The 15,315-nt window shown below is 45.1% G+C and overlaps 1 protein-coding gene across 4 annotated transcripts in view; it reads left to right on the top strand.

Moving 5' to 3' along the window:
* Positions 1 to 14,478: 14,478 nt before the first annotated feature.
* KLHL24 (kelch like family member 24) overlaps positions 14,479 to 15,315 on the top strand; it is a 37,498-nt gene continuing 36,661 nt past the window's right edge. For 2 of the 4 annotated variants that reach the window (XM_027539864.1, XM_027539881.1), the window contains exon 1: positions 14,479 to 14,627. The gene's annotated coding sequence lies outside the window, so the exon portion shown is untranslated. Of the gene's footprint in view, positions 14,628 to 15,018; positions 15,202 to 15,315 lie in introns of those variants that run through there. The other 2 variants (XM_027539875.1, XM_027539891.1) reach the window with 2 other exon arrangements.

The following is a 15,315-nucleotide window of genomic DNA, read 5'->3' as shown; positions in this document are numbered from 1 at the left end:
GATACAAAGGAATAAAAGATTGGAAATATATTGCTAGCACGTAGCTCTCTTTGGGTTGAAAGATTATAAATGATATCCAATTTCTTCCTTATCCCTCTCAAGTTTTTTACAGTTGGCACATAATACTTTAAAATTTAGAGGAAAGGAACTTTACAAACTACGTATTTCTTCTTTCTAAAGCAAGAGATTAATAATGAGAAGGTAAGAGGGAGAGTGAGAGCCAGTACTGTCATAATTCCCTAGGGCATGTGATTATGTACTCCAGAAGTTCCTGAGTTGAGAAGTAAAAATAGGAAGAGCTGGGGTTAAATTTGGGGAAGCAATGAGTCTCATAAGAAGGGCTGTGAGCAGGGCAAACTAAGGTGAGGCACAGGAGTGGGGTGACTTAGAGGGAGGGTGGTGGGGCTGCAGGGACAGGTGGCACCGATCCAGGAATTCAGCCGGGAAAGGCTTTGGGGAGGGTGTGGGAGAGTTGTTTTAAAGGTTCAGGCGAGGACCCGAGTTCAGTTTGATCCCAAAGGAAGCAGCTGCGTCCTCCCCAAATCCCATTACCCTATCAAGCAGGCTTTTCACTCTCAGAGTTGGAACGTGATTTCTGGTCATTCGTGACCTCTTATATCCACCCAGCTCTTTCCTAAAGAGTTCTATATGCCCCCAGGAATGTCCTGATTTGGGTGCTTGTTAAAACGAAAGAACTTTTCCACTGAAGTCCTTTCAATCAAAAAAATTCACAGATTTTTTCCTGTACTTCTAAAACTAGACAGGCCTCTAGAAATACTTTAGCCAAACAACTTCATGGGTGCAAAGCACAGTGCTCCTTTTACAGATGAGGAAACTGAGACCCCAGGAGATTAGGTGAGGTGTGCAGTGTGACTAAGTTATGGCAGGGCTCCCTAGGACTCCTCTTTTTTCTGTGTATTTTTTCCATTACCCCATGTTGCTTCTTGTTAAACAGATCTTTGCGAAGATTTGTCAGTGCATCATCATGTCCTGTCATAATAGTAATTATTATTATATTTTACAAAATAATATCTACCATTATGTCCTGATTGAATAATACTTAACTGTTTGTTGGGGTCTATGTGCCCTTACCAGAAGCAGCCATTTAATTCTTATAGGAAGACAGTATTATTATATTTCATACAAAGAAGCTGAATATCAGAGCAGCTAAATAAACCATTCACTATCACTGTGTCAGTGGTAACAAAGTTAGGATCTGAACCCAGTCCATCTGAATCCAAAGTTACCTTCTTGACTCTCCATAAAGAAACACTGTTGGGTATAAACATGAATTGGAATATTATCCAGCCTTAAAAAGGAAGGAAATCTTCTATATGCAACAACATGATGCATGTAAAGGACATTACACTAAGTGAAAATAAACACAGAATGATAAATACCTAATGACATCACTTGTGTGTGGAGTCTAAAAAATGCTGAAACTAGAAGCAGAGAGGGCTTCCCTGGTGGATTAGCCGTAAAGAATCCACCTGCCAATGCAGGAGACACAGGAGATGTGGGTTCAATCCCTAGGTTGAGAAGATCCTTTGGAGAAGGAAATGGCAACCCACTCCAGTATTCTTGCCTGGGAAATCCCATGGACAGAGGAGCCTGGAGGGCTACAAAGAGTCGGACATGACTGAGCATGCAGCCACATGTGGTGAGAACACTTAACATCTACACTTTTAGCAAACTTCAGGTATACAGTAAAATATTATTAACTATATTCATGTTGTCACATGTTAGATCTCTAGTACTTATTCACCTTGCATAACCGAAACTTTACCTCCTTTGATCCACATCTTTCCATTCTGCCACCTTCCAACCCCAGCTCCTATCAGAACCATTCTGTTCTCTGCTTCTATTGTTGTTGTTTAGTTGTGTCTGACTCTTGCAACCTCATGGACTGTAGCCCTCCAGACTCCTCTGTCCATGGGATTCTCCAGGCAAGAATACTGGAGTAGGTTGCCATTTCCTTCTCCAGGGGAAATCTTCCCAGTCCAGAGATCTAACCCACATCTCCTGCTGTCTCCTGCCTTGGCAGGTGGATTCTTTACTACTGAGCCACCTGGGAATTAATAGTCATTTATATACCTTTCCCTTCCCACCTGGGAAGCCCCTTCTCGCCACTTAAGAAAAGGAAAAGAAGCCGGGAAAGGGGTGGCAGGCACCATGTCCAGCTGCAAAGGTGGTAAGAAGCCCCTGAAGCAGCCCAAGCAGGCCAAGAAGATGGACAAGGAAGATAAGGTGTTCAATCAAAAACAGAGGAGCAGAAGAAACTTGGAGAGTTAAAAGCAAAGGCCGCAGGGAAGGGCCCCCAGATCACAGGTGGAATTTAGAACCCTGGCAAAAATTAAGTTGTTCCTTGTGCCTGAGGCGATAATGAGTTTTAATTCTATTCCTGTTTAAACATTTGGATTCCCTGCCATAACCGTTGCCACCTATAGCTAGAATGAAGTGTTGTCTTAGAATCTATTATATGTTTAAGAATAAACGTCTGTGATAAAAAAGGAAAAGAAGAAACCAGTAACTGTCTGATGTTAATTATGTTTAATATGTTAATTATGTTAAATATGTTAATTAGCTTGATTGGGGTAACCATTTCACAATATATATGTACATCAAATCATGAAACTGTACTGTCAAGTAAACCCCAGTAACATTTTTAAAATAAATATAAAAATACCTTGTACTGTACACACACAAAAAATATCTTTGACTGTACAAACAAAAAAATATTCTGTTGGGGCCAATCTCTCAAGGAGCTGATTCTCCATTAAATTCAGCATTCCTTAAATTTCTCTCATTAGTCAAATTGTCTTTTCTTCAAATAAAATGACAACATTTAAGCGTCTTGAACTAAATTCCTAAACCGGATTCATTCTAATCACCTCCATAGAGTTACTAGGATAAGAATTTTTACCTTGGCTTTGTTTTTATTTCACTTGAGTGTACAAAGTACTATTATGATGTATTACTCTAATATAATAATTATTTGCACACTCAAGGAAATAAAAAAGGAACCCAAGGTGAAATTTTATGAGAAGCCTAATGGAGAAATCATAGATATTCCCTTGTGTTTGTTATATTTTCCAATAATATGGCAATCTTCAAACATTTCACATTATAAAACATCACCTCTGGTATTTAAATTGATAAATAAAAAGCAAGGTGCCCTCCAATTCCTGACTAGTGCTGGGGACAAAGATCATTCAGAGTTCATCCTGAAAAGCATCTAAATTTAGAGATTTGCTACCGGAGCAAAACTTTCATGTACCAGTAATAGAAGCAGGCAGCCTTTCCAAAATATGTTAAGTATGTGTTTGCGATGCTGTCATAAACAGGGTCAGAGAATCTGTCCCTGTGTGCTGGTGACCTGGGAGCCCTCACAGTTTTCTAGGCCAGTTACAGAGAGATCTGGGGCTGGAAGCAAAGGAGATTGCACAATAGTTAGCAGGGTGCTTAATTTAATCTCATCAGTTAGGGAAAGGCTTTTTAAAACTTTTTTTTTTTTTTTTAATTTGAAACATGTATATTTGTGCACAGTTGTTTATTTGTCTTTTAACGTCAAAAGCTTATTGAGGGGCTTCCCTGGTGGCTCAGTGGTACAGAATCTACCTGCCAACGCAGGAGACACTGTTCAACTCTTGATGCAGAAAGATCCCACATGCTGCAGACCAACGAAGTTCGTGTGCTACAACTACTGAGCCTGTGCTCTAGAGCCTGGGAGCCATGACTTCTGAGACCAGGTGCCATAACTACGGAAGTCCGCATGCCCTAGACTCCATGCTCTGCAACAAGAAGCCACCTCAATGAAAAGCCGGTGCACCGCAACTAGAGAATAGCCCCTGCTCACTGCAACTAGAGAAAAGCCCATGCAGCAACAAAGAACCAGCATAGCAAAAAATAATTAAAAAAAAAAAAAAGCTTACTGACAGAAACAAAAAGGTCTCCCTCCACCCCTACTCCTAGTCCCTTGGTCTACAACTCAAAGGTAACCATGGTTTAATCTCAGTGGTCTTTGAGTTTGGATATTGTATGACCAGAAGCAAACCGCTTTTCTACATCTTAAGGGCAATCTCTTTCTTTTTTAAATATTACAAATGCCCAGACAAAAGAAGTTAGAGGACAGGATCCTGGTGAGTGTTCAGAAAGTCTGGTTTTGGGTTCTGGGTTTTCTAAATCACTTCATTTCTTCATGTTTATTTATCAAATCTAGATTATAGAGGTTATAAGTTCTTCCACTCTTCCTTGCTCTCCTTCTTTCGCCTACCTAAAGCAAAGGATAAGGCATTCCTGAGGACATAGCTAGAATTGGTGGGGGAAGGGACAATAATAATACAGTAATAATTTTGGTTGCTGTTCAGCACTTATTATATTCCAGGAACTGTATTTTTTTTCTCATTTTGTCCTCATAACAATTCAATGAGGTAGGTATTTGTATCCTCATTTTTTTACAGATGAGAAAACTGAGGAAGAAGAAGTAATTTACTCAAGGATATATACAGGTAAGAAACAAAGCTAAATTTTGAACCTAGACTCTTCAAGTCTAAAGCCCCAGTGGAAATACCTGAGATTTCAAGTCTTTATAGGGAGACAGAGAATATGACTGTCAAAGTGCTAAGCTAGGTAAAGAACTGAAAAATGATATAGCATAAATTAGGGTGCTCCTGGACTAGCAGTGTGTGGGAACTGCTCTGGAACCTGCATTCAGGTTTTGGGGAGGTTGCATTGTTCACAACAGATGCTTCTGATAGCCTAAAATGAGCACAGTGATAGGCACGCTTACTAAACTGAGAATTCTTGGGTTGGAGACAGGTGTGCCAGCCTCAGCCAACACAGTTTCTTAAGAAACTGGATGGAAAAAAAAAAGAAAGAAAGAAACTGGATGGAATCTCTCTAGAACAGGAGACGTCTGCTGCAGATATTCGTGGTTAGGTCCAGCCCTGTTTATACCTGCTGAAAGATTTCTGGAAGGCTGCCCATCAAGCAAGAGGGAACCAAAGATGGACAAGACACACTGTCAGAAACTGCAGGCATTTGGAAGGACAGTGCCAGAGCCAGCAGAGGAAGATCAGTACATGCCTCTTAAATGTCACGGGGTGGCAAGAAACTGGAGATGGAGGCAAAGTCTGCTGGGACCAGCAGCAGGAATTCCATATGGACTCACAGCCACCTATGACTGAGACAAGATGCTAAGCAGCACTAGAAGTGGCATTATGATCATTGTTTAAAACAGGCAGACACCAGAAGCAGAAGACACTTTCTGTATGTGTTGATACTGTTAGGGGAAGTACACTGATTGAAACCGCCCACCCTGGCCAGGCACCATAGTAACCATTTGTATGAGTTGTTTTATGGCAGGAGATCCTGATAAGGAGTACGGAACTAATAAGCCACCACCAACCAGAAGAGTTCGGGAAAGGTCGAAAGGAGACACCGGTTGTCCGTTCACTTCCCAGAATCCCTCTCACTAGCATCCATCTTGGCTGAGCGATGCGTGCGCCACCAGGAAAGACTCTGAATTAGAATGATTGGCCAAAGACCACCCGGAAACTAATCCCATCACCATAAAACCCAAGACTGCGAGCCACGCAGCAGAGCTGTTCTCCTGGGTTCACTTACCCTACTGCTCGGCACCCGGGTGCCCTTTCCCAATAAAGTCTCTTGCTTTGTCAGCACACGTGTCTCCTCGGACAATTCATTTCCGAGTGTTAGACAAGAGCCCAGTTTTGGGCCCTGGAAGGGGTCCTCCTTCCTGCAACAATACCTGAGATGGTTTTGCAGCAAGTCATGTGACAAGGTGCTATGAGGTGTCCTTTGGCAAATCAGGCCTACCTAGAGCAGTCAGGGCAGGAGTCACTTCCAAAATATCACGTTTCTTCAGAGACCAGAGGGCCCACCCTAATTCTCATAACTGAGGAAGTAATCAAGGAAGAAGAGAGGGGGTGAAATCAGATGTCCTTGAAAAAAAAAGTGAAGTCGCTCAGTCGTGTCGGATTCTTTTCGACCCCATGGACTGTAACCTACCAGGTGCCTCTGTCCATGGGATTCTCCAGGCAAGAGTACTGGAGTGGGTTGCCATTTGAAGCGGAAACAAACAGGGACTGGCATCCTGTGCCAGGAGATGCAAGTATGCCCCAGTCTCCTGAAGTCAGAGTCCGGGGCTCACGGTGATAATCAGTCATCCTTACCTGCATGTGCTGTGGCAAGCTTGGTCACAAACAGGATCCAAGGCCACCTAGGTAACAGTTTCTGGCACCCCATTGACTTCAACCTGTGAAAGATGATTTCCAGAAGAAAGCAAGGATTGTCACCCTCCCACTCCATTCCCAGAAGAAACACTTTTGTTTCAGAAGGAAAACTCAGGAGAGAGGGTAGGGAGCTGACTTTCCAGGTGACAGAAAACTCACCTCTTTTCCCAGATCTCAAAATGGAAAATTTTCCAACTATGTCTACCTGGTTAAATCCTAATGCTATTATGTTTGACCCTAAGGTTTAACTGGCCTAGTGGGGTCTATGGCTGTCTCGGCCGGAGTGGGACAACCCTTCCTGGTAACTATAGAGCTGGAGAGAGTCAGATCTCTGCGTCCAAAAGAGCTGCAGAGATGAGTCACCTCTCTTACCAGAGAAGGGAGAGGGGTGGGCCTCAAGACTGGAGAGGCGTAGGTGCCATGAGCAAATAGTGTACTGTGTTCACTCATGTCTGCACTTAGCACTCTGAGGAGGTATTGTGTAACAGACTAGCTGAGGTGTTAAATGCGTCTGTGGAGGAAAACAGGGTAGGGTGGGGCATGCTGAGATACTTTGTTATTTATGGTAGTCTCAGTCTTCTGAAGAATGGAACTCTGTTGTTTGAAAGGTGATGAGTGTGAATAATGCAAATTACTGAAAAAGAGATGGAGGCAGAGGGCTAGAGGGGATTGTCTAGGAGGAAGAGATCACGTAGAGATCGTGGAGACGGAGAAACCCCAAGATTGTGGCTGGAGAAAGGCCCAGAGAGAGGGTGTGTGGTGGGAAAAGAGAAGTAGCTGGTACTGAGGAGGAGCGCAGGTGAGGCCACAGAGATGTGCAAGGGGAATTGTTATGGAGCTGTGTGGTGTGAGATGCCATGTATTCTCTCTTTGTGAAACCCTCTTTGTGAAAACCTCTCTTTCTAATATCTTTGCTCTTCAGTGCTTTGCAGCTGGGGCTTTTATTGCAGGGGTGGCACAAATGTGCTAAGCACAGAGCTGGTTGAAGAATCCAGTTGCATTCAAGGGCTTGGTATAAATACAGTGCTAGTGTCACATTATAAAGGATGTGGGAGGTGTGCACAATTTCATAACAGGTGAGGGAGAGAGGAGAGGATCAGAACAGTTGGCATCAGAGTGAAACCTTAAAGGATGACCAATATTTCTCCTAGAATTAGAGATGGAGAGACTTCAAGTGCAAGGGACCTAGAGCAGAGGCAGGGTGGTGTAGAGGCAGAGTGGTCTGGAAGCGTGTGGTATGTTTAGGGAGTGATGACTTACTACCTCCCAACCATCATCTCCATGGGGAAGAGGAGCAGGCTGGAGTGCAATAAAGCATGGCTGGAGGAACTCTGGATGCTTGGCCACCTTCAAATCATAAAGGCTGTCATGAACGCCCTGGAGAGTAAAACATGGGCTTCCATGTGGGATGTGCAAGAAGACAAAATAGAGAGCACTATGCTGTATCCCTGGAAGGAGAGGAAACTTCTGAAAACTGTCTGATTCCCCTCACTCTTGAGTAGCTGCCTCCTTCAAATGACTAAGCTGACCTGGATTGTAAACACTGCATAAAATATATCGTGTTATGGGACTTCCCTGGTGGTCCAGTGATTAGGGCTCCACGATTCTACTGAAGGGGGTATGGATGCAATCCCTGGTTGGGGATCTTAAGATTGCATGTACCATAAATTTAAAAAAATTTTTTTAATAAAAATTAATAACTCATGTAACAATCAGTTTCAGCAGATTGCGCTGGACTTGACAGCTCAGCTTCTATTCCAGTCCCACCTGAGGACAAGGCCACCAGTGGTGGTGCTCACTGATGTGTAGGGTAGGCATAGATCCCAGGGCCCTCTACCAACCTCGAAAGCACCTCTATTCTGGGGGTTGCCTGAGGAGCTCCCCACCCACCAATAGGCCTGTCTCTTGAGGCTGCTGTCCTGTGAGTTCCCTCGCTCCCTTCCACTCTCAGTGACTGATCAACTCGCAGCCATTTGCCCCAAGAGAATCTGAGGACCTCACCGTGCAAATCAGTTCAAGTGGATCCCAAGTGGTCTCGAGGCACTTTTTTTTTCCCTCTCAAGTCCCCTTAACCTAAGAAGTAGAGATCCACCTGCCAGTTAACAGATACATACTGAACATCTGTTGCTGCTGCTACTGCTAAGTCGCTTCAGTTGTTTCCGACTCTGTGCGACCCCATAGATGGCAGCCCACCAGGCTCCCCCATCTCCAGGCAAGAGTACTGGAGTGGGGTGCCATTGCCTTCTCCAACTGAACATCTACTAGTACCAGTTCAGTTCAGTTCAGTCACTCAGTTGTGTCCGACTGTTTGCGACCCCATGAATTGCAGCACGCCAGGCCTCCCTGTCCATCATCAGCTCCCTGAGTTCACTCAACCTCATGTCCATCGAGTCAGTGATGCCATCCAGCCATCTCATCCTCTGTCGTCCCCTTCTCCTCCTGCTCCCAATCCCTCCCAGCATCAGTCTTTTCCAATGAGTCAACTCTTCGCATGAGGTGGCCAAAGTATTGGAGTTTCAGCTTTAGCATCAGTCCTTCCAAAGAACACCCAGGACTGATCTCCTTTAGGATTGACTGGTGGATCTCCTTGCAGTCCAAGGGACTCTCAAGAATCTTCTCCAACACCACAGTTCAAAAGCATCAATTCTTCAGTGCTCAGCTTTCTTCACAGTCCAACTCTCACATCCGTACATGATCACTGGAAAAACCATAGCCTTGACTAGATGGACCTTTGTTGCCAAGTAATGTCTCTGCTTTTGAATATGCTATCTAGGTTGGTCATAACTTTCCTTCCAAGGTGTGTCTTTTAATTTCATGGCTGCAGTCACCATCTGCAGTGATTTTGGAGCCCAAAAAAATAAAGTCTGACACTAGGTATACTACAACACAAAATGAATAAGCCATCATCCCTGACTTCAGGAATTTGAGAGAGTACTCAGTTGGGAAAGGCATGTAAATATAGTTGACCCTTAAACAACAAGGATTTGAACTGCAAAGATCCATTTATATGCAGATTTATTTTTTGCAGTGGTAAATACTGCAGTACTACACCATCCAGGGTCGGTTGAATCTGTGTATATGGAAGCAGGGATACAGATAACAGAGATGTGTGGAGGGCTGACTATAAGCAGTACACAGATTTTCAGGTGCACAGAGAATGAGAGCCCTTAACTCCTGCATTAGGGTGATGTCACACAATCAGTATGATAACTGCTGGGAAGGAGGTAAGGACCAGCTGCTGAGGGAAGACAAGGGGAGATATTTAGCCCAGAGGGCAATGAGGAGGACTGGAGGGTTTCCAAGAGAGAGGATCCACATGCTGACTCCTGGGAGGAAAAGCAGGAGCTAGCCTAGTAAAGGGGGTGAAAGAGAGGAGAGAGTATAAGAGGCCTAGGGAGCAGGATACAGATGGGAATGGTCTGGAGACAGACAGCAAGAGCTCTTTGGGCAAGAGTCCTGTGGGAAGTTCACTGAGGCTGGTGTTCAGGATTCGGAGTGGGGCCTCAAGGTGCATCAAGAAGAACCTTAAATGCACTGCCAGGGAGTTGGAACTTTGTGACGGCAGTGAGGCCCCACAGGTGCTTAGCTACCTGCCTACCCAAGAAAAAATGAAAAGCCGTCCAAGAAAGTAAGTTGTATACTGTTAATCTTATCATTCAATAATAAATACATATCTTATAACATAAACATTAAATAATTATTTAACCATAAATTTATGATATTGGAAGGATGCAGAATAGGGATGACAGCTCCCTTAGTAGGAAATAGCCATATGTCATTCCCTGGTGGCTCAGACAGTAAAGAATCTGCCTGCAATGTAGGAGACCTGGGTTCAATCCCTGGATCAGGAAGCGCTCCTGGAGAAGGGAACGGCTATCCACTACTATATTCTTGCCTGGAGAATTCCATGGACAGAGAAGCCTGGCTGCAGTCCATCGGTTGCAAAGAGTCAGACATGACTGAGCAACTACACTTTCATATGGAAAGATAAATGTAAATATCAGAATAGGTCAAATAGTTGAAACTGGTTACCTATGGTAAATCAGAACTGAGGAAGGATTGGAGACAGAACTACTGTTGCACTATTAGATTTAAAATATTTAACTCTGTAAACCGGAGAAGGCAATGGCACCCCACTCCAGTACTCTTGCCTAGAAAATCCCATGGACGGAGGAGCCTGGTAGGCTGCAGTCCATGGGGTTGCGAAGAGTGGGACACGACTGAGCGATTTCCTTTTCACTTTTCACTTTCATGCATTGGAGAAGGAAATGGCAACCCATTCCAGTGTTCTTGCCTGGAGAATCCCAAGGACAGGGGAGCCTGGTGGGTTGCCGTCTATGGGGTCGCACAGAGTCAGACACGACTGAAGCGACTTAGCAGCAGCAGCAGCAGCAACTTTGTAAATACACTTTTTAGAAAGACAATTGTGTATCTATATTTATATAATTATTTTTAAATGTGTGAATGCCAGCCTCAACACGTAATAACTGAGTGACCTCAGCCATAAAAAGGAATGAAACTGTTCCATTCGCAGAGATGTGGATGGGCCTAAACTGTCATACAGAGTGAAGTAAGTCAGAAAGAGAAAAACAAATACTGTATAATATCAAGCATATGTAGAATCTAGAAAAATAGTACAGATGACCTTATTTGCAAAGCAGAAATAGAGACACAGATGTAGAGAACAAACTTATGGATACCAAGGGGGAAAGGAGGATGGGATGAATTGGAAGATCAGGATTGACACATACACACTACTATGTATTGGATACAACAGATAACTAATTAGAATCTACTGTATAGCAGAGGGAACTCTAGTCTGTCCTCTGTGAATACCTAAATGGGAAGGAAATCCAAGAAAGAGGGGATATGTGTATACATATAACTGATTCACTTTGCTGTGCAGCAAAGTGTAAACCAACAAAACTCCAATAAAAAGTAATAATTAAAAAAAATGGGGGGAACTTCCTTGGTGGTTCAGTGGTTAAGAATTTGCCTTGCAGTACAGAGGACGCAAGTTCAATCTCTGGTTGAGGAATTAAGATCCCACAGGCCGAAGAGAAATAAGCCCATGTGACACAGCTAGAGAATCCATGCTCCATAACGAAAGATCCCACATGACTCAGTGAAGATCCTGTGTGCTGCAACTAAGACCCAATCCAATCAAATACATATTTTTTAAACATTTTAATTTTGAAAAAACAATAACTGAGTGACCAGTGCTAAATCCCTATCCTCTCCATGGCTTAACTTCTTCACCTGTAAAATGGGATACACTCTCTTGCTGGGTAATTATGAAGATTAAAGGATATATACAAAGTACTTAGCACTCTTTTTGCAGCTTAGAAGGAAACCCAATAAATGGTAGGTAATTTCATTTTTATTAACAGATGGAAAAGAGGATTAAAAATCATGTTTAAAAGGCCTGGACACAAGCCTTCTCAGATCAGATCAGTCGCTCAGTCGTGTCCGACTCTTTGCGACCCCATGAATCGCAGCACGCCAGGCCTCCCTGTCCATCACCAACTCCCGGAGTTCACTCAGACTCACGTCCATCGAGTCAGTCATGCCATCCAGCCATCTCATCCTCTGTCGTCCCCTTCTCCTCCTGCCCCCAATCCCTCCCAGCATCAGAGTCTTTTCCAATGAGTCAACTCTTCGCATGAGGTGGCCAAAGTACTGGAGTTTCAGCTTTAGCATCATTCCTTCCAAAGAAATCCCAGGGCTGATCTCCTTCAGAATGGACTGGTTGGATCTCCTTGCACTCCAAGGGACTCTCAAGAGTCTTCTCCAACACCACAGTTCAAAAGCATCAATTCTTCAGCGCTCAGCTTTCTTCACAGTCCAACTCTCACATCCATACATGACCACAGGAAAAACCATAGCCTTGACTAGATGGACCTTTGTTGGCAAAGTAATGTCTCTGCTTTTGAATATGCTATCTAGGTTGGTCATAACTTTCCTTCCAAGGAGTAAGCGCCTTTTAATTTCATGGCTGCAGTCACCATCTGTAGTGATTTTGGAGCCAAGAAAAATAAAGTCTGACACTGTTTCCACTGTTTCCCCATCTATTTCCCATGAAGTGGTGGGACCGGGTGCCATGATCTTCGTTTTCTGAATATTGAGCTTTAAGCCAACTTTTTCACTCTCCACTTTCATCAAGAGGCTTTTGAGTTCCTCTTCACTTTCTGCCATAAGGGTGGTGTCATCTGCATGTCTGAGGTTATTGATATTTCTCCTGGCAATCTTGATTCCAATTTGTGTTTCTTCCAGTCCAGCGTTTCTCATGATGTACTCTGCATATAAGTTAAATAAACAGGGTGACAATATACAGCCTTGACGAACTCCTTTTCCTATTTGGAACCAGTCTGTTGTTCCATGTCCAGTTCTAACTGTTGCTTCCTGACCTGCATACAAATTTCTCAAGAGGCAGATTCTATATTACCAGGATTTACACCTCCAATCACTGGAACATGCATGTCCTCTTATTTCATAAAGGCTTGACTGTATTCATAAAGAAGAGAAAGAAAGTGAAAGTCGCAAAGTCTTGACTGTATTCCTAAAGAAAGAAGAGAAAGAAAGTGAAAGTTGCTTTGTCCTGTCTGTCTCTTTGCGACCCCAAGGACTATAGTCAATGGAATTCTCCAGGCCAGAATACTGGAGTGGGTAGCTGTTCCCTTCTCCAGGGGATCTTCCCAACCCAGAGATCAAACCCAGGTCTCCCGCATTTTGCGGGAGGATTCTTGACCATCTGAGCTGCAAGGGAAGCCCAAGAGTACTGGAGTGGGTAGCCTATCCCTTCTCCAGAGGATCTTCCTGACACAGGAATCAAACTGGTATCTCCTGAATTGCAGGCAGATTCTTTACCAACTGAGCCATCAGGGAAGCCCTTAGGGAGAAAGAGAAGTTGTAATTCTGATATCAGAAACCAAAAACTAGTTAAATGTTTCAAAATTTGGAGATACACTCAACTTTGAAAAAACTAGCGGAAACAAAGAGAGAAAATAATGTCTTTTGGAGCACCTGCTTCAGAAAACAGGGATTTGTGATAACTTTGATTTGCATATGAGTGTAAAATAAAAATGTAGTCTTTGCCAACAAAGGTCAGTATAGTCAAAGCTATGGTTTTTCCAGTAGTCATCTACACAACGTGAGCACTGGAGCATAAAGAAGGCTACTGTTGTTGTTTAGTCACTCAGTTGTGCCTGGCTCTTTGTGACCCCCATGGACTGCAGCAGGCCAGGCTTCCCTGTCCTTCACTACCTCCCAGAGTTTGCTCAAACTTATGTCCATTGAGTCAATGATGCAATCCAACGATCTCATCCTCTGTTGCTCCCTTCTCCTCCTGCCCTCAATCTTTCCCAGCATCAGGTTTTTTGATGGTGGTGCTTTAATTGTGGTGCTGGAGAAGACTACTGAGGGTCCCTTGGACAGCAAGGAGATCAAACCAATCATAAAGGAAATCAATCCTGAATATTCATTGAAAGGACTGATGCTGAAGCTCCAATACTTTGACCGCCTATTGGGAAGAGCGGACTCACTGGAAAAGACCCTATGCCTTGAAAGACTGAAGGCAAAAGGAGAAGAGGGCAGCAGAGGATAAGATGGTTTGATAGCATCACCAACTCAATGGACATGAATTTGAGCAAACTCCGGGGAGATAGTGGAGGACAAAGGCTGGCATGCTGCAGTCCATGCGGTCGCAGAGTTGGACATAACTTAGCTACTAAACAACAACAACCCAGGATGACACAGGTGCCAGTAACAGATTTACAGAGAAATTTGGTTTCCCTGCGCTGTCTAGCTACCAGGGTTCTAGTCCCTTTCACTTCTCAGGTCCTCATATTTCCCGATTGTATACCAAAGGGTCAAATGAAAAGATCTCTGAGCCCATTCCCCCAAAATTTAGAGTTCTGAAAACTCTTGGTTATGAGATTTTGCCTTGGGACGTAGCAATAAACACCTGACTGAGTTTCCCACAAGTCTCCTAAGACGTATGTATTTCCTTAACCTGTATCTACCTAAAACTGCTTCTGAATCAGCAGCCCTTGGATTGGATCTTGTTAAGCCTCGCACCCGACACCCGAACTATAGTGGGAAATCCTAGCGGCAGAGCGGCCACCCTCGGAATGGGGACTACAGCTCCCAGGGTGCCCCGGGACGGGGGCGCCCCTTCGGATTGGCCAGAGGTGCGTGACGCTCAGTGTTTTGGCCCGGGCGGTCACATGTTTCCTTTGTTGTGAGCTGTGGAAGGGCTGGTGGCTTCAGGAGACGCCGGCGTTGGAGAGAGTGCTGCGCCGCCGGCTGCTCAGGGACCGCGGGGGCCGCCGCTGTTGGCCACTGCTGCTGGCTTCTTCCAGCCTTCGCCGAGAGGTACCCGGGGATGACAGATCCGGGACTGACCGAAAGACGAGGAACCGGCCAGAGCCGGGGGCGGAGGGGCGGCCCAGGTCATGCCTACGGGGGTGTCTGCAGGAGGGAAGCCAACGGCCGCCGGCCTCTCGAAGCCAGAGAAGGAGGGTCTGAGGAGAGATCGCAGCTGGGACTGCAGGGCCCTTGTGTGCGGCGAGGGGGGTCTCTCGGAGTCTCCTGGGGGTCGTCAGGCCCGGTTCCGTAACGACACTCTGAAAGGAAGGGCACTGAAAGGCTGGCATTACCGCCCCGGAACCGCGACGCTGCTGGCGCGCCCGCCGGGGGCGGGTTGGGAGGGGCATGGCCTCTGGGGCGGGGGCTAGCAGGTGCGGGTCAGTCACCCCGCCGCCTGCGGGATTAGGGGCAGCTGGAGAACAGGGCCGGGGGAGAGGGGTCTCGCATGTTGTGGATGGGCTTCGAACGGAGCGCTGCTCTTCTTTAACCGAAGGAAGCGCTGAGAATGCAGAGTCAGAAATCAAGCCTTCGCGTTTGGTGGGGGCGACAGTTCCAGACTGGGAGGACTGACGGGGTCAAGGTGGGTCCCAGGGCTGGGGGCCAGAGAAGTCCTTTTAAAGCGGTTGCGAAACGTGCTCGGCGCCGTCGCCTGACCGTTACCCCCGCCCCCACCGCCCGGGAGCCTTTGTTTACC

The sequence above is a fragment of the Bos indicus x Bos taurus genome, chromosome 1, assembly GCF_003369695.1.
Source record: "Bos indicus x Bos taurus breed Angus x Brahman F1 hybrid chromosome 1, Bos_hybrid_MaternalHap_v2.0, whole genome shotgun sequence".
NCBI classification, from domain to species: domain Eukaryota; kingdom Metazoa; phylum Chordata; class Mammalia; order Artiodactyla; family Bovidae; genus Bos; species Bos indicus x Bos taurus.
Note: the sequence above shows the minus strand (reverse complement) of the source record. Positions and strands in the feature narration are given on the sequence as shown.